This window comes from Phascolarctos cinereus, unplaced genomic scaffold, assembly GCF_003287225.1.
Source record: "Phascolarctos cinereus isolate Bilbo 61053 unplaced genomic scaffold, phaCin_HiC Scaffold_726;HRSCAF=1367, whole genome shotgun sequence".
Taxonomy (NCBI): domain Eukaryota; kingdom Metazoa; phylum Chordata; class Mammalia; order Diprotodontia; family Phascolarctidae; genus Phascolarctos; species Phascolarctos cinereus.
Window position 1 is genome coordinate 277,952,854 of NW_027556098.1, and position 13,188 is coordinate 277,966,041.

At 38.2% G+C, this 13,188-nt stretch overlaps 1 pseudogene; it reads right to left on the reverse strand.

The window, feature by feature from the left end:
• Nucleotides 1–12,055: 12,055 nt before the first annotated feature.
• Nucleotides 12,056–12,987, reverse strand: LOC110218115 (olfactory receptor 8G50-like; annotated as a pseudogene).
• Between the last annotated feature and the right edge of the window lie 201 nt (nt 12,988–13,188).

Here is a 13,188-nt window from a genome sequence, read left to right on the forward strand (position 1 = left end):
CAATCAATTGGTCAGTCAATAAGTATTAATCAGTACCCACTATGTACCAGGTACAATGCTAAACAATGAAGATACGAAGGATAAATGAAGAAGTCCCTTGATTTTAAACAGCTAACATTTTATTAGGGAAGATAATATTTGCATAGGTACATACAAGATAGAGGGATATGAATTGGACCTGTGATTTTATTGGTATATGGAACTGCCACATGAAGAAACTCCCTCTACCATTGTAGATTGGCACCTTCTCTAACTATAATTTTAGAGAGTTGCTTGGGGGCACCAAAAGTTAAAGGACAGGCAGAGTCCCAGAATGTATCATTGAGAGGTTGGACTTGAGCCCTGGACTTACTGGCTTCAAGGTCGGCTCTCCATCAGTTATGTCATGCTGGATACAAAGTAACGATTTGAAGAAAGGTATTAGCACCTAGAGGAATGGCAGTGATTGGCCTGAACTTGAAGGAAACTAGGGATTCTAAGAGTTGGAAAGTAAGGAGGGGAGATGTTCTAGACATGGGGCACAGCCTGGGCAAAGGCTGGAGATGAGAAATGGAGTACTGTATGTGAGGAACTGTAAGAAGGGCAGTTTGGCCAGACTGTCTTAGGTGTGAAGGGGTAGTCTTGTCTGCTTCTGAGAATAGATTAACAGACATAAATTCCTCAGAAAACAGTACTAGTACTATACTAAGTACTTCAGAAACAGAAAGCAGATACGGTTCCTGCCCTCAAGGTGTTTATAATATTGGCATTAAAAGCCCTTCATAACATACCCTTCTCTCCACATTTTAATCTGCTTAAACTTTATTATCCATTCTCCTTGACCCTTATTCCTCCCCCCAACCCCCCAAGGTCCCCAAACCTAGTCTTTGATCTAGTGATGCAGCCTTCTGGCTGTTCCACAAACAAGATATACTCCATCTCTGACCTCCAGGCATTTTCTCTGGCCATCCCCTACAGGGAATTGATGGTGAGATCAGTGTGTCTGTTTTCGGAGACCAGGAAGAACTTTTTCCCAATCTGCTTTTTTGAAGCTGAGAAGAGGATGCCGCGTAGCTTTGATAGGCCCAATGCTGCATTCTCTTCAAGTACAGCTAGCCAAGGCCTTGTCTGAACAGATGGTAGGTCTGTTGCTCTGATGATTGCCTAATGCAGGTGCTCTTATGTCAGGCTTTCCTGCTCTCCATTCCCCTTGGTTGTCTACCTCTCCAAGGAAAGGAGGATTGTGCACTGCTCCACCTCTCACCTGGTTGTTCCTAGTCCTGTTCCTGTAACTCACCAATAGTTTTGCTCTTGCCTTTCTTTGCTTCCTTAACCCACAATAGAGAAGTCCAAGAGCTATTGAAGGCTGAGCCCTTCTTCTTATAATGTCCTCTGAAGTTGAGGATTACCTATTTCACTTCAGATATAACTGGCAATGATGATGACATCAGATGCACCAGAATCATGCATGAAGTCCTGACTCAATCTCTGCAGTGTGATTTTACCTGCAGTCTCAGGATTCACAATGCTGATCTGTACTAGTCTCTGAACATATTACTCCCCCCAGGAGAAAACTGAAGATTTTTCTCCTTTGCCCTGCATGGTATTAGAGACTAAATTAAACAGTCTTCTGTCCTGTGGCTGTCATATATGTCAGCTAAAGTTTGCATGTATTTATGGCAGATGACATCTGGCTATGGATCAATGATATTTTTAGCTGCACTCTTTGTCAATGTCATCACTTTATCTGGCTCAGGAGCCTTCTGGTTTCTTAGACCTACTCTTATCTTTCCAACACATCTCCTAGTGTTGTTCTCCTGAGGGATATACTTCATGACCAAAGAAATATCAGTATGGGGCTATGATGTCTGTCTGTCACAGATATATGGCTCAGTCTCACTTATTGATGAAGCAGAATTACTGGATTTAATTGTGACTTTTAATGATTATGTGGATGCCTCCTTTGAGGATGTTTTTCATTAATTCTAGCAGCTTCTTGGTTTGTTCTTCATAATCTGTCTTGACTAAAGTAACAACCATGCCAGAGAAGTGTAAAATTGAGGCAGTATTCTCTTCCAAAAGTTTTGGATTTTCCTTTGCAAGATACAGGGCTGAAGAAGAAAGCTGCTTTCTTTACCTGTACATGGGAAGAATGAGTTGGTCTCCAAATCCCTGGATTTCTTAACAAGTTGCTTTCCTTAGTGGTGATTACAGTGTTTCCCACAAAGCCAAAATCCAGATCAGCAAGCATGTACCACCTGTAGCTTTCTTCCAGTGGTTCCAAAAGTTTGTGATAAATTAAGTCATCTCCTGTAGAGCTTTTGTATCTTTGAGCAATTCTTCCTCTTTGGAAGGTGGATGAGAAAATCCCAAGAATAACTTCCCCTTGTCATTTTCTCAGGCATATCTCCATGGTTCAGATTCCCAGGTAGGACTACAAAAACTTTCTGAGTTGTCTTCTATGCCCTAACAACTGTCTGTTTAATTTTACACTCTTCCAGTCATTACACTTTTATTCTCTCTATTTTTACAACATTATTATTCTTAAAGTCCAGGTCTACCAGTAATATTAGCAGATCTCTACTTTTAACTGCAAAAGCAAGACAATATCATTCAATTCGATACTCTTTGAGTATCCATATTAATACACAAGTGTTAATGCAATTAATAAATTTGAAGTGTCACAGCAACAGTAGTTTATTGGAATAACTGTTGGTAGTAAGATAGCATAAAGGCACGAATTCAAATCATGGAAACAGTACCAATAACTTTTTCATGTGTCAACATAGAGAAATTATATACATATTTAATACACATATATGGCAATACATATGTAGATATGCATATACAGTAGTATTCAGACTTTTGAAATATAACATATAAGTAAATTCAGCAATTGCATGGCAATATTCTTATATCAGGTTAGGATGAAACCAAGATAGGTTGGATAAACTTGTTATACCTCCAAAAAAGGAAAGAACAGAAGAAGCATAAAATTCCATTAAAATATCTTTTTTTTCTAGGATTTAACCAGGAAGAAACAAATTATCTATGCCTCTAAAAAAGTATGAGTCCTCTGGAGAGAAAAGAAAAAAAAACTAAACAAAATGTGTTTTACAGAATGAAAAGAGTAAATCCCAGTCTGATGCAAAACTGACCGTAGCACAGGTGTTGGAATCTTCCTGCCTAATTTAAATGAAGTTTCCAGCAACTTAGAATTCTAATCTCATGTAACACTTACTCAACTGCAAATGGCTAGGTAAGAAATGGAAGCAAAGGGGGTGGCATCAGGATTCATCATCCCCCAAAAAGAATAAAAAAATCAGTCTGGAAAAAATCCTTCTTTCAAAGTTGCTTTCAGAAATTTGGAGAACACAGAAATATAAACTGTCAACCACAACGTTTTTAGAAAAAAAATTTCTAATTGGAACTAGTCAGAAAGAGTATACACAAACCCAAAATAATGTGTCTACTAAAATAGTGGCTGGCGACTTTGGGTCCACTCAGTATTGATAAGCTGTCTAGCCAGAGATTATTTCTGCTGAAAATTTCATGAACCACTCTAGAGGCAAAATACTGTAGAAACTTGGAAGGGAAACATTAAAAAATAACCAAAAAATTCCCACTTTTTTTTCTTTTTCAAAAATTAATGATCAGGAATTTTTGCTATATTCCTATAGATGGGCTCCTACACATAGGCTGCATGCATGTGTGTATATTGCCTATGGAGGTTATGTGTGTTCACATGGGTTGTCTAGGTGTATCTCACAGTTGTGGCTAGAATAGAGCTACCTAGGGCCTCTTCATACTCCTCTCCAAAGGAGACTTTGTTGTCTTCTAGGAGGGAAGCAGGAGATTGGGCCATTAAGTTGGTTGATTTTTTCTTCTTAGAGAAGGTATACTGGAGGAGAAATATATCTCTTGTCTTCCCTAAATAACATTAGTCTAGGAGAAATAATTTTTACATTCATGCTGTACTCTAGATCCCTATTCCTTAATGGGAAAGAAATGCCATACACATATATGTATGTATATATGTATGTGTGTGTGTGTGTGTGTGTGTATATGCATATATATACACATATACACACATACATCCTAAATATATATGTGTGTGTATGTATGTATGTATGTGTGTGTATATATGTACAGAGAGAGTCTTAACTCCCTTCCCATTAAAGGCTAGTTATTCAAATATGACAATGTATTCCAAACAAACTTATTTATCCAACCTGATGATAGCAAACAGAAATCAGAGAGGTTATATGGATGAGAATATATCAGCCAACGTACAGAATGAATGAGCTCTTCCAGTGGGAGTAAGTTATCTCAGTCCAATAAGAGAGAGAATCTCATACTTGCCAAGGGGAATTTCCCTGAAATCTCTAGTGTGGTAAGCTTGGGAGAGAGTATGATTGAGATGCCAGCTCTTCTCTACATCACCTTCTTTCCAGAATCTTTGTTGACCTTCATACATCCTTTCTTGAACAGAATATAGAAACACGTGTTTCCTTTCTTGAAGCTGGAAACCAGAAGACCAAGATCTCTTCTCTGCAAAGCTCCTGCCAAATTCACAGTCCTTCCCTAACAAATCCAAACCCTGCTAAACTTGGTCACTCAATGCTACACCACTCAGTGAGCAGCCCTGAGCCCCTGGTAATTAAATCCCACCCTAACACTTTTCAGAAATTCATATTTTAATTAATTTCAACAAATATTTAGTATATATATGTGTAAGATACTGTGCTGAGAATAAAATGACTGAATGACTGAATGAGTGAAAAATCATTTATTACTACATATTATTATTCCAGGCACTGTGATAAGTACTGGGGCAACAAATGAGACAGTCCTTGCCCTGAAGGAGTTTATATTGAAAGGTGAAAACAACATATAACAGGGAAGACTGGCCAAGGAAGGCCCGTTTGGTCTGGGAAATGGCAGGCATAATGGGTGCAGTGAAAGGGCAATTGATTTTCAATTCTTTCTAAAAATTATGTTTCTGATTACTGTTCTCAGAGGTAGAAGTGAATAATAGAATGAAAGAGTGCCTCATGGCAGGATGATAGGTAGGTTCAATTGAAATGGGTCTGTGAAGGGCTTTCTCACCACTGAGAAGCCCAGGACTCCCAAGCAGGAACTGGAGTGACAGGTGAGTGAGAGACAAAGAATGGATCAAAGCAACATGAAAAGAAGATGGAGGGACAAAGAGATGAAAATGAAACCATCCTTTCCCTCAAGGAACTAACACTCACAACACATAGAGAATTGCATATATAGTAAAAAGAACCTGCAATTTTCACATTTTCAAAATCATTTAATGGCAAGGAATTTCTTCGGTATTATGAGTTTGAAGTACTCTAGTGTGGTAGTCTGTCCTCTTTGACATCTTTCCTGGGATATACGTTTCTAGAGCAACAAACAGGTCTTAGACAACTCAGACTTATATGTATGTTGGTTATATCTGTCCATATTTAACATGTTAGAAATTAAACATTTTAGTATTATTGTTAACACTATTTTGAACTCATGAGCCCGATGAAAGGGTCTTGGGAAAACTCTGAAATGTACTTGGGTAATCACAGAGATCCCTGGACCACATTTTGAGAACCACTGTTCTAGAGCATGATATCAAAACTGTTGTTGAGGAGGAAGCTTCTGTGCTGTTTATTAAGATTTATTAGAATCAAAACTTTATTTTATCATCTATCTATTTGTTGAACTGATGTTCAAGTGACTTAGGTCCAGTAGGGGTTGATGCTCAACACAGAGTGTTTCTTGTAACAGCAGGTACAAATGCCTGAGGCCAGGTTTAGGCAAGATCACACAGAGCGGTTTGTACTTACAGAGGCATGAGAAGGTCCTGAAAGGCTGCAGCAAAACTGGCTCCCTGCTTCTGCCCTTGAGTGAAGATTTGCTCCTGAAGATAGAAAGCCACTTATTGGACATCAAAGATACTGGATCACCCCCACTACCAGCAAGGCTGCATCATGGTTCCCCTCAGTCAGGGTCTGGTGGGCCCTTCCTGCCTTACTAGTGACTCAGCCTCAGTGACCAAGCTACCTGGTGTGCTATAGCCAAGGCTGGCTGACAGGTGAAAAAAAAAAACATGTTTTGTTTTAAATACAATTTTTAGAATGGTAAGGGGAGAGGAAGGAGTTTTATCTGGGACACACACACAGGGTAATGTTGGGGGTTACCTACAAGGGCATGAGCTTAAGTGATGCTTTGGGCCCCAGTTAAGCTTAGCTATATAAATTTATGTCTTAGAGGGTGTAACCAGGGTGGGGCAACCATGATTATGCTAACTTATATACTTTTATTTTAAAAAGGAGTTACTTTGCTAAGTATGGGAGTTTTTGGAATTTAATTAAAGTATGGAAACAGCTGACAGGGCAAAGTCCTCTTCTAGTGAGAGAGGGTCTTCAATTTCACACTTCTCTCTCTCTCCCTCTCTCTCTCTTTCTCTCTCTATCTAGTCTATTATCTATAATGTATAACCTGTATATGATATTAATATCATGGTTGTAAATACTCTCTTCTTCCCTCTACACATGCCCACAAATATATATATATATATGTACATAATATATACATATACATGTATATATGTACGTATATATGTATATGTATATATACATATATACACATATATATATTTGTGGGCATGCATGTATCTGTGTATATATAGGTGCACAGATACATAGATATACATATATGTATAAACATATGTACATATATGTGGAGAGAGACAGTGAGGGAGAGAGAGGCAGACAGAGACAGAGAGAGTGACAGAGAGAGACAGAGAAGTCTATCTGGCCACCAGGTTGACGACATGCAGTAAGAGCTTTGAGGAACACACATAACTTGGAAGTTTTATATGTTAAAAAAAAACAGCCTAAACAGTAATCTCTGGATAAGTTTCTGTATACATGTAAAGGTGCAATTCAAGGCAAATTATTTTTTCCTCAAGGAAATGGTGGAGCAACTCAAAGATGCATTTGTAATGTAAAGCAAGAAAGGGCATAATATCAGAGTTTCAGGAACTCCAGGAAGAGACTCAAACAGTTGCACAGCATTAAACAAACAGGTTTATTAACTTGTTACAGTCTTAGAACAAACAGAATGTGTAATATCCTAATTGTTTTCTCTACCTTTCTGTAAACACCTATGCAATGACACTTAATCTATGGTTTGTGGCTAATTTCTCAGCAATAATATTCTATTTAATAGTTCTACTAAAGCTATACTTTTGAGGTATCAGTTTCATGCTCCCATCACATTTCCTTAATTTTCACATATTAGTCTATCAATAGAGTATTATAATATCACCTTACAATCACGTCTCATAATTTGTTCATCCACTAAGTCTACAAATTAGAAAACATTGCTCAACATGAAGATAGAGTGATCAGATTTATCTAAGCAATAAATAATTTCAAATTACTTATAAGGAAATTGGAGAAGCTAATTCCAAAACACAACAAGCTTTGGAGGTATCCACTGCCCCCCTCAGGCAGAGTGGAGGGAGAAAGAAGGGGATTCCATACTTCAATCTGTAGTCTATTCTTCCAAATGGGAAGTCAGCTTTCATGCTCCAATTCTGGCCCCTGAAAGCAGAGCCAGTGGCAGAGCCAAGGGCTGAGGTAGCAGCCCCACAGGCTGCTGAGTGTCCACACTCAGCTCCCTTGTATCAAATCTCCCACTCCAGCTGCCATTCCATTGCCTTGCTTACACAACAACCGAGACTAGTGCCAGATCCCACCACTTCTGAAGATGGGACAACCATCCTGCATTTGTCACATACTTGGTCCCACAGTTCACACCTCTTGATGCAGTGCCTACCTCAGAGCTCACTGAGACTCTTAGTACCTCAATATTTAATAATCGATAAACATTAATTAAGTGCCTATTATGTATAAGGCACTTTGCTGAACTCTGTGGGGAAGGGTGCAAAGCAAAGTGTATTGCCAGTCTGTGCCCTCAAGGAGCTCACAATCTAATGGGGGAAGATAGCACATAAAAAAATTGAAAAACGATGGAAGGGGAAAAAGGAAGGGACATGATGAAGTTCAGTAGCCAGGGTAAGAAATGATTTAAGCACTTGTGAATTACAGGGTTGATTCCATCTTACATGACAAATTTTGGAGATTCTGAAGTCCAGGAGAGCAGCCAGTTGGGAAGTGTTGAATGATCTTCCTTACCAGATTGGGAAGAAAAACACCATCTACATGATACCAGAAACTCACAAAGCCGGGATCCACACACTCTTACCTCCCTGTAAAAATTTATCTCAAAAGAATTAAATAACTTAGTTACATATGGTTGTAAGGTTGTAGGACAACTCCTTAAAACATTTTTTACAGATTCCCTCACATTTAATGTTTTAATTATGAGGTTTTGCATGTTTCTTTATTAAAATCTTTTCATGGATTGTTCCATAGTGTAGTGGATAAAAAAGTAGATTCGGAGTCAGGAGATCTGGGTTCAAGATTTGGTTTTCCTATTGCCTACCTGTGTGACCTTGGACAAGTAATATCTTCTTTTTGGGCTACAATTTTCTCAGGTGCAAAACAAGCAGAATGTAGTTACAGATTTTTAGCTTCCTTGTATGACTAGTATCTTCTGAATAATTTAGCTGGTACAATTGGATATCTGAAGTAAGGAACTCACTTGTTAGGGGAGATCTATCTGCTAGGCTCAGCAATCTTCTCTCTTCTGTGGGCCATAAGGCAAACTTCATTGCTATGTGGATTTTTTATATTATTGAAAATTGTAGAAGGTTAATCCAAGGTTGCCTGCTACTCCTTAATTCTAGACAGAGTTGTCCCCAAAGGAGCTGTGGAGTGGGATGCTCTCCAATAACTATAGTTGGTGCCAGGGTATCAGGTGTTTGCATGGACAAACAGGTTTCTTACTATTCGATTTTTTTCTTTAAAAACATTTTTATTGATATCCTTTGTTTTCATATTGCCTAGATTTTTTTTCATATTCTCTTTCTCCCCTTCCATAGAACTATCCCTTATAGTAAGATTTTTTTTTTTTCCTGAAGAGGGAAAATGCTCTATTATCTTGAAGCTTAAAACTGCTGTGTTACAACAGCATGCTAGCTCAGGAAGATAGAAGACTAGACATTTTCTCCAGTCCTCGTTAAATCTCCAAATCTCAAAAAAAGAGTGATAATGTACCAAAAATAGGGTGATCATGGCTGCCTCTGTAGGACAATCCACCAAGAAGCCTAAAACGTAACAGTTTTAAAAATTAAGAGCAGATAATATTCACCCCTGCTTTCTTTCCTCACAAAACACCCCCATGCTCTGGCAGGGGGCATAACCTGACTCACCAACTTGTGTTCTGGGATCAATCAATCAATAAACATGTAGTAAGTGCCTACATTGTGCAAGGTATTGTGCTAAAGGCTGGAGATAAAAAAGGAGGCAAAAGACAGTCCCTGTCCTCTAGGAACTTACAATCTAATGAGAGAGAGAGAAGCATTTTACACACACACACACACACACACACACACACACACACACACACACATGCATATACACACACAGAACAAGCTTTGTACAGGATGAATAAGAAATAATTAGCAGAGGAAAAGCACTGGAATTAAAAGAGGTTATGGAAGGGTTCATATAAAAGGTGAGATTTTAGTTGGGCCTTGAACCCACAGAAATCGGTAGTAGAGGGAAGGAGGGAGAGTATTTCACACATGGTGGACAGCAAGAGAAAATTCTTAGAGCTGAGAGATGGAATGTCTTATTCAAGGAACAGCCAGGAGGCCAGTGTCATTGGATGGAGGTATATTTGTTGGAGAGGAAGGTGTAAGAAGACGAGAAAGGTAGGAGGTTATGAAGGACTTTGAAGGCCAAATAGATAATTTCTTATTTCTGGAGGCAGTAAGGAATCTTTGAAATTTTTTGAGTAGGCGGATGCCATGATTGGACCTGCATGTTTGGAAAGTCAATTTAGTGGCTGAATGGATGCTAGATTAGGGTGAGGACACTTGAGACAGACAGAACCCCCAGCAGGCTACTGTAATTATCTAGATGTGAGGTGATGAGGGCCTACACTAGAGTGGTGGTAGTGTCAGAGGACACCAGGTGGTATATTTGAGAGATGTTGTAAAGTGGAAATCAATAGGTCTTTGCAACAGATTGGATATAGGGTGGAGAGGTGGGAATGCTTTCCTTAGGACAGCATCATTTGGCTACAGAACTAAAAAAGAGGGAATGGGAATAGAGTGCTATAACAAAAATAGGGCCTCACCAGTGCAGAAGGAAAGACAACTAGCTGGAGCCAGTCCTGTTCACCCCAGCAGTCACTTGGGACAGGAACCAAAACTGTTGAACAATGAATTTCACAATGTGAAAGGTGGTTGAGATACCATTGACGTGCAGGAACATGGATCCATATCAAAATGGAAGGAATCTGAAAGTGAGTGTTTAGGCGATATAAGGAAAAAAAAAGGGCTAAAACCATGAAAGTTCACAGGAAGAAGAAAATAGTTAAGAACTGAGATTAAAAGCAGATAAATCAATGGATAACATTAAAATATATCTTTCTTTGAGGTGGTTGTACAATTTGTTAATTACTAATGGAATTATTAAATTTAACTATTATGTGTCAGAGTTTGTAGCATAGGTTTTTTTTTGTTGTTCTTTTTTAGGAGGTGACTTGTGGATTCTTTTTTTGGTGTTTTGTTTTCTGTGTACATAAATTTTGAGTTATATTCTTGAATTATATCTTGCATTATGGTGTTCAGGTTTTTTGATGCTGTATTATTCTAGAAGGCCTGTGAGTATTAAGCTGACTCTATGTGTTCTGTCTTGGGGTTTTGTGTTTGGCTTGTATAGAGATCATGTGTTCTTTTTTTTTTTATCTTATTGCTTTTTGCTTCTTATCTTTGAGTTTTTTTTAACTTAATTTTAGTTTTAATCATGCAGGTTGCTCTTCATTTCACTTATATTTGTCTTTTCCATCAATTTTTCTCTTGTTCTTCTTTGGGAAGTCACAATAGTGTGGATTCCAGGTTTTCTGCAGTGTAAATTATTTCTGCTGTGCAGGGTACAAATTTTACTGTTTCCCTTTTACTCTTTGTTTAAGTATTATGATTTCTGTGTTGGGCTAGTTGACTTGTGCTCTAGTTACATGCTTTCTTGGGAATCCAGACAGGTTTTTGTTTCATCAGGTAATGGGTTCAAGTCCCTTTGCCTAACAATATTTATTTAGACATGTGTGCAATTATTCAATATATTAGTAGCTGCCTTTTCTTCAGTTTTTACTCACACCAATGGATTTGGTCCTTAGAAAATTAACCAGTGGTAAAGGCTGGGATTCTTTAATCCTAACACTGCAAATCACAAGCTTCCCATCAGTGGGCTTTCCAATAACATTCAACCTATAGGCATAGTGCTTGTTATTATTATTCAAAGTATCATAGTAAGATCATTGCTCTCCTTCAATTTAAACCTTAAGTAAACTGTTATTCAAATCCAAGTAATGAAAGTTCAAGACTTAATTCTACTATTGACTTTCTCTGTGATTTTGGGCAAGTCATTTATCCTTTTTGGGGTACAGTTTCTTCAACTGATAAGTAAGTAGGTTAGATTTATGAAATTACAAATCTTCTCAACCAAGGGTATCATTTATCTTGTGAAAATTTGCATATTTAATTACTAGTTGTAATAGTGATTGCTCCTAAGAAGGACATGCAGAAAAATGAGTTCCCATGCACTTTTAAATTAGCAGAGCCATCTCTTTAAATATCAGAAACGGTTTAACCCATGTTTGAATTGGATTCTATTATCCCTTTCTATCTAACAATCGGGAATGCAAATTAAAGAGGCATTAAATGGCAGGGCAAACATAAGAAGAGAATACCAACCTACTCTCGTTTAAGAAATATTCCAAAGCATCTCTTAGTTGGGCTTCTTAGTAATTATAGGTTCAGGGGTAGAGTATGTGGTTGGTACAAAGCAAAGTTTCTGTCTATCTTTGTCTGTCTCTGTCTCTCTCTCAACATCATCCAGAATCCAAAACACCCATTTTTCTGACATTTCTCCTTTCACTAGAATGTTTTTCTTTCTATCACTTTGTTGAAGGCAATTTTGACATCCTTATTTCTCAGACTGTAGATGAGGGGGTTTAGCATGGGAACTATGATAGTGTAAAAGATAGAAGACACTTTCCCCTGATCCATGGAGCTAGTTGAAGATGGCTGCAGGTACATGAATGCAGAAGAGCCAAAGAAGACACCAACTGCTACAATATGGGAGCTGCAGGTGCTGAAGGCTTTTGATCTGCCTTCTGTGGAGTGAATTTGTAAGATATTGACAATGATGAAAGCATAAGAGCAAATAATGATCAGGATGGGCAAAAAGACATTAAATGCACCAAATGACATAATTACCACTTCATTGACATAGGTACTAGAACAAGAGAGCTTCAAGAGTGGAAGGAGATCACAGAAGTAATGGTTAGTAGCATTTTCCTTACAGAACAGCACTTTACACAAGCATATAATGTCAGCTGTGGCCTCAACCAGGCCCAAAGCATACACCCCACCCACTAACCAGGAGCACATCCGATGGGACATCATAAGACTATAAAGAAGGGGATGGCATATGGCTACATAGCGGTCATATGCCATGACAGCTAGCATGTAACATTCAGAAACTCCAAAAAAGGCAAAAAAAAGAACTGAGTCATACACTCATGGTAAGAAATAGTATTCTTCTCTGACACAAAGTTCACCAACATTTTGGGGGTGATGATAGTTGATTGAAAGAGATCAATGAAGGACAAACTGCAGAGAAAATAGTACATGGGGGTGTGAAGATGAGAACTGAGTCTAATCAGTATGATCATGCCCAGGTTTCCAAGCACAGTGACTATGTAGATACCCAGAAACAGGAAGAATAGAGGCAACTGGAGCTCTGCCTGGTCTGTCAGTCCTATGAGGATAAATTCAGTCACTAGGGAGTAATTACCTGTAGCCATTCTTTTTCAGTGAAGAGTAAGAGGCAGCAAGAACCTGTAGATTTGAGCAGAAAAAAAGGAGTCCTCATTATTACAAATCTCACATGAGGGCACACACAACAGAGTAAAATTATAATGTCTATTTTTATTATCCTTTTCTGTCTCTATTTTTATACAATGAGTCACATGGAAAAGCTGTTGATATAATGTACCTAAATTTTC